Source organism: Rhinoderma darwinii, unplaced genomic scaffold (assembly GCF_050947455.1).
Source record: "Rhinoderma darwinii isolate aRhiDar2 unplaced genomic scaffold, aRhiDar2.hap1 Scaffold_474, whole genome shotgun sequence".
Classification (NCBI taxonomy): domain Eukaryota; kingdom Metazoa; phylum Chordata; class Amphibia; order Anura; family Rhinodermatidae; genus Rhinoderma; species Rhinoderma darwinii.
Genome location: NW_027464020.1, coordinates 13,651 through 20,487, shown reverse-complemented (window position 1 = coordinate 20,487; position 6,837 = coordinate 13,651). Strand labels below are relative to the sequence as shown.

Sequence of the window (6,837 nt, the reverse complement as noted above, 5' to 3'; positions counted from 1 at the left end):
GTAAGTCTTCTAAATTGCTCAAAAAAAATTTTTTTTTCAAAAGTGCTGCCAAAATAGAGTAAAGAGATGGAAATATATATTTAATAAAAAAAATTGTACTGTATGTATGTACATATGTGACATATTGCTGTAAAAAATAGGGAAAAATGATAATTTTTACAAAATTTCTTCATTTTTTCTATTTTTTTATTAATTTCCGTAAATCGTATCAGTCTACTTTTAACACTAAAATAAAGTACAACATGTGACGAAAAAACAATGTCAGAATTACTTGGATATTCAAAACTTTCGCTGAGTTATTTTCTGATAAAGTCAGACATACCAGATTTAACAAATCTGGCTTTGTCATTAAGGCCCAAACAGGCCCGGTCATTAAGGGGTTAAAACCCGAGCCATAGACTTTTTACGACTCCGGTTTTAACTTACTGCCCGCGCGATCGGGCTGCTGAATGTCGGGTCTCCGGCTGTCAGTGACTGCCGGGGACCCTGAGGAGAGGATAAAAGCAGCTTTCGCTGCCAGCGATCACACATGTATCCCCTATCCTGTGGATAGGGGATACATGTATTTTGTAGGACACACTGTAGGTCGCATTTTTTTTGGGAGGGGGGACGCTGTATGGCGTTCCCTACAGGGGGGGAACGCTGTATGGCGTTCCCTACAGGGGGGGCTGTATGGCGTTCCCTACAGGGGGGGCTGTATGGCGTCCCCTACAGGGGGGGGGGCTCTATGGCGTTCTCTACAGGGGGGGATGTATGGCGTTCCCTACAGGGGGGGCTGTATGGCGTTCTCTACAGGGGGGGCTGTATGGCGTTCTCTACAGGGGGGCTGTATGGCGTTCTCTGCAGGGGGACTGTATGGCGTTCTCTACAGGAGGGCTGTATGGCGTTCTCTACAGGGAGGGCTGTATGGCGTTAGCACTGTCCAATAAATATACAGTAAACAGAAGAAAATACGGTCCAGCAATCCTCATGACAATGTGATGACTTTATTAGAAAAACATTTTATAAACCACACGGCATGTTGAAGTAATGATACAAGACTGCTTACGCGCTTCGAAAGCCAACTACATTCTTCGCAAATGTACGCCATCTCCTCCAAACAGTCAATTACATCAGAAGTCCAGTTCCTTGTGCTGCATGACTCGTGGATGCCCTATCCGTGGCGATATCCGTGTCCTTTCCACTGCTTCTCACTTGAGTCCTGTAGGCACAAAAAACATTCTGCAAGTATCCATTGTCATCCGTGCCTGCAGATTCTGCATTAATGATGCAACTCACTCAACTCCTTGTCTATTTCAACGTTTACTGATGCCTCTTTTAGATGCGACAGATGTATTTTTTTTATACTTACCAGCCTGCTTCACAGGCACCATCCCTTTTTATTGGCACCTGATCAATAAGGGGGTCCTGCTCCACCACCATAACACTGCAATACTAAACTAAATCTTCCATAGACATCACAAAAACTAGACAAGCCTTTCCTCCCTTATGTTTCCCAACATTTCCTGGGACAAGTGTGTGTAGGTAGAAATCAACAAACATGTTTCCTGGCCCCAAACTTTACCCCCTCTTTCCAGTAAAGGATTGGCTTTCGGTATCACGCCTCCTCGCTTTTACCTTTTTACTTTATCCTGCGTAAACATTTTTTTCAGCATCTTAAATGTCTTGCCTATTAGCCCATCTATCCCCAACATCAGACCACTTATTATCATCTGACAGATCAGAATCAGACTCAACCAGCTACTGTTGCCTTCTTCTGCTTCTCTTTACATCCAGATGCGATGCTCCTGTAATTCCAAACATTGTGCCAGTACCCCGTGTTCTAAACATTTTGGCAACCCCAAGGTGTCCCTCTCCCATGTTGAGATTATGAGGCCCTACTGGGATATTGCTGCCTTCATCGACCCTGGATCCCTGCGCAAGGATCCTGGCACTTGGCCCATCATTGTGCCATGTTCCCTCAAATTTTTGCTAGAATGATACCATTGAGGATACCTGCCTTGCTTCCTTGATGCCATTTGCTCCAAACAATCCAGTACACTCCAAGTCCAGGTCCTTGTGCTGCATGACTTGTGGGGGCTCTATACGTGGCAATATCCTGGCACCTTCCATTGCTTTCCGCTTGAGTGCTATAAATATAAAAACATTCTGCCAGTGTCCATTATCACCTAGGCCTGCAGATTATGACTGTGTAATGAAACTCACTTAAGTCCTTGTCTATTGCATCCAGGCCTTGACACATCGCAAATGTTCTTGGCAGACCAAAGCTGTCTAAAATCTCCCTACACTCCCTCACCCAATTACCTTACACCTACGTTCAGTCCCAAACCGAGCCATGTGGCCAGCATTTTGGACAAAGATACCCCTAACTTACATTATGCCTATTCCTACCAACTATCCAAGGTTCCCCACTGCTACGCCTTTCTTGGCATTTTGCCCGCTCATTACTTTTTCAATGTACAGAGCTACTGGTGGATACTGTATATAGTAACTAATGATGGACATACCGCATATAGATGAAATATTACTTCAGAGAGTCCCCCTGGCAGCAGGCAGCCGATCTCTAGAAATTCTGGAACAAAAAGTATAAACTGTGAAAATATTATGACGTGCGCTTAGTATGGTTCATCATATCAACAAATATATGTTCAGCCTATTGAAAACATCAGGGAGATTGTTCCCACAGTCTTGTCATGTGTCTCTATAGGAACATTCTGGGTGACATCACATTATAGAATTTCTATAGGTTGTTATTTGCTATAATACTTACATATATACAGTGGATCTTCTAGCATGTCGGCTGTCACTGGTGCCACATATTCAGATGTTATAAATGTCTGTAAAATACATAATGGGTTTAATGCACATACATAAAATAACCCCATATCTAGAATGAATAATAATATATTTACTTTCACACATTTCATTTTCTATCACAGGGCGAGTCCAATGCCCCTCTGCCACACAAATAACACCAGCAGTATAATGGCACATAATAGTTGGAGGACCCTGGTATAGATTTTGTATCAGGGACCAGGAGCTTATTGTTATTCTTCTATATAATCTTATCCTTAATGGAAAACTTCTAATTTGTCTTTTGTGGAGTCTTTTGGACTGGAGTAGAGAGAGTAGAAAATGGTAAATTGGATTTCTGGATTCAACAGACAAAATAATTCTTAAAGGGGTTTTCTGACAGTTTCATAAACCTTAGTCTAAGCCGCATATGGCTAAAAATAACAAATTGTCCCTACTCATTTTTTAAATTCCCGGTGGCTCCTGCGCTGGTGGTTCTGTTGTCTTTAGTTGCTAGGCCACAGCGGTCATATACGTGTGGATGGCATGTCACGTGGCAGCTATTGTGTCACATCCAGGGCCGGCCTTAGGTTTATTGGTGACATGTGCAGTATCTGTGACGTCCTCCCCCTTATGATGCACCATGTAGTGTCCAAATAATGTAATCATACAGTGCCCAAATAACATCACCCAGTCAATAAACTAGGGATTGTATCTTTCTGTTTTTTTATATTATAGGTTTGGGCCCTAAATGCCGGATCGGCAGTGTAAGTTGAGGGTGCCCAGGCCATCTATGGTGGTAGTGCCCTCTTCAGTATTGACCAGTAATACACACTATGTGATCATTTAGAGATGCAGTTAATAAAATACACTGACCTTGGACTCTCCTACTGAATACATCCGACTGAATGTAGAACGTTATGTGATGTGAGGTGGAGGACTCTGCTTAATCTTTGATCTGCCCTCCTGGGACGTGTGGTTATCATTAACTCTTATGAGGAATTAATTCTAGGAGAAAGAAAGACAATGTATTAGGACAAATCTCAATCAATGGCAACATTTCTATCTAGAACAGAGTCCAGTCCCCAACCAGTGTAAAATTACCAAAGGGGTAAATAGGATGACCGGCTGGGGTCCAGGGATTTGGGGTGGCCCACAGCTCTGGGGCTCCATACGCCCCTGAAATTGGACAAACAATAACGGCGCAGGGAGGAAGCGAAATGTCTGACCCGGTTGGTCGTCTATTAGGTGAGTATAATTTTTTATTTTATAGGAGCAAAGGGGGCACTATTAATATGGGGGATAAAAGGACTGAGTCGGGGCTTAGAAAAGGGGGCTTCATTACTGTGGGGCCATACAAAAGGGGCATTCTGACCCAGGACATACAAAAAGTGTCATTCTAACTGTGGAGGGTATTGATGGATACTGCATATAGTAACTAATAAGAGACGCACCTTGCATAGATGAAATATTGCTTCAGAGAGTCCCCCTGGCAGCAGGCAGCCGATCTTAAGGTGTTCTGGAAAAAACAATAATTGTGTAGTTTTATTTCTCCAGACAGACGTGTGCTCAGTATAGACCACCCAACAATGAAGGAAATGTACATTAGGGCTCATGTACACAGCAACTTCATGTGGACGGACCTGTATGGTGGCGCACAGACTGCAGTACTGGTAATGTAGACACTCTGTGTGCGCTGTGTGCTCCCCCATAAGCCAAATGTGTATTAGGAAATGACATAAATAACAAGTCCCTTATATATTACTAATACCATAATATCTTCTTTATGGAGCATTTCTATAATAATAATAATATAAAGCTGCAGCAAAATTCCCAGCGTTTACTTTTGCTACATGTGGATGAGTTTTTGAGACTGTAACTATTCACCTGTAACACTTGTGAATTTTGCCGCGCAGCAAATCTGCAGCGTCTGAATTCAGCTTTATGGCGTAGAATATAGTACTCAAATACTGCAATCATACAGTGCCCAAATAACACTGCCAGACAAGTATTGTCTGCCACACTGTAATGTAATCCATTACCAAGGAATTGTATCTGCATCCTGAGCAGTGCCCTTTACTTTTTTTTACATGAAGAGTGGGTTTGAGTGTTCAAGCAATGGGTGACCCAGACATCAAGACCAGTGGCGCCCCATTCATTAGTGACAGGTGATGCACCCAGTGTAACCGCACAGGTCGCACACCCCTAAGACAGGCCCTGGATGAACAACATTGGGGAATTTGTTCCCACAGTCTTGTCATGTGTCTCTATAGGAACATTCTGGATGACATCAGATTATAGAATTTCTATAGGTTGTCATTTGCTATAATACTTACATATATACAGTGTATGTCCTAGCATGTCGGCTGTCACTGGTGCCACATATTCAGATGTCATAAATGTCTGTAAAATACATAATGGAATAAACATAAAATAACCCCATATCTAGAATGAATAATAATATATTTACTTTCACACCTTTCATTTTCTATCACAGGACGAGTCAGACATTGAAAACATTTTGTAATGTTAGTGTAAACCCAGGGAACATAACTATAGGGGTGAAGAGGTTGCAGTCACACCCAGGCCCAGGAGTCCATGACTGACATTAGGGGGGGTCACAATGTGGGCAATTTACAAATGCCAATCCCCAATGCCCCCATCTCCTAGAGGAATGCCGATTTTCGCTGCTAGAAACGCGATGTCAGTGAGAGAAGCACCCAGGCGGAAAGGCAGCTGCTGAGTTGCCCGGCCGCTTCTAAAACACAAGCAGTGGAAGGGAGCCAGCGCAGCGCCCCGTTCCACCTGCTGGAGGGATGCGCCCTATGTAATGGCACAGGTCGCACACCCCTAAGGCCAGCCCTGGCTACTGCTGAGCCTTATTAGGATAATATACGGTAGCTTTTTAAGACTATTTAATTAAATTAAATTAAACATCATATTGAAAACGACTGAGAAGTCACATTCCACATTACTGACAGCTGCAATTCTCAGACAATGGTAAGGGTATGTTCACACACTTAACTAAAAAACGTCTCTAAAATACAGAGCTCTTTTCAAGGGAAAACAGCCTCTGATTTTCAGCCATTTTTTAAACCACAAACATTTTTTGAGGCGTTTTTACCAACGTTCTTGGAGCTGTTTTTCTATTGAGACAATCAAAAACGGCTCCAAAAACGGCCGAAGGAGTGAAATGCACTTCTTTTTACAGGGTGTTTTTTATGCGCCGCTTTATCAAACGCCCACGTAAAATGCACCATCGGAAAAAAATAACAGTTTTTCCCATTGAAATCAATGGGCAGATGTTTGGAGGCGTCCATCCTCTGTAGTTTTAGATGTTTTTCGGGGCGTTTATGGCCATGAAAATAGGCCATGTGAACATACTCTGAGTTGTAACTTTAATGAGAAAATATGAAACCTTGAAATCTGAATGTAAAATGTTCAGTTGTTACTTGCATTAATAGAAACATTTTACTGGAACTTGAACTGTTTGTCTAAAAGAAAAAAACAACCCCCGACAATCACCAGAAAAAAATCCTTCTACAATCATATAGTTGTGGTGAGGTGTTGGTGTGGTTAGAAATTGCTGCAGTAATGTCCAGTGTGAATCTGGCCTTATATGAGAATTCTAGAGCGTATATATTTCATGTGTCCAGTAACATGTAGAATTAATGATAAAATGCTGCATCTTACCTGTCAATCACACAGTCAATCACAGTCCCGGTCCAGACGTCATTGGCAGAAATTGTAAAAAATATGTAATCCAGCTGCACATAGAACCTAACGGCTAGTACTGTCTATGACATCATCAGTGACATCATAAGCGGCTGCAGAATCTGTTACATCATCTAATTATCTCCTACTGCCTGGATAGACTGTCTGTGCATACACTGGATATAGGCGTTACATGGGACTGCTGTTTATAAACATGGAAGAAAGATACATGTGTGGTTATAGGGGCTACGACTAAGAACATGTAATGTATGAAACGTGTAATCTGTTACTAGATGGATTTTATACTTTTATACAGATGTAGCCATCTTT

At 42.2% G+C, this 6,837-nt stretch overlaps 1 long non-coding RNA gene across 2 annotated transcripts; it reads right to left on the bottom strand.

The window, feature by feature from the left end:
• Positions 1-1,015: 1,015 nt before the first annotated feature.
• On the bottom strand, positions 1,016-6,531 carry LOC142719273 (uncharacterized). 2 transcript variants are annotated; one of them, XR_012872712.1, is made up of 7 exons: positions 6,487-6,531; positions 5,130-5,196; positions 4,248-4,312; positions 3,670-3,801; positions 2,771-2,837; positions 2,508-2,591; positions 1,016-2,129 (listed from the first exon to the last, which is right to left on the bottom strand). It is a non-coding gene; the product is annotated as an uncharacterized LOC142719273 (long non-coding RNA). The 2 variants fall into 2 exon arrangements; XR_012872711.1 differs by having other exon boundaries at positions 1,016-2,591.
• Between the last annotated feature and the right edge of the window lie 306 nt (positions 6,532-6,837).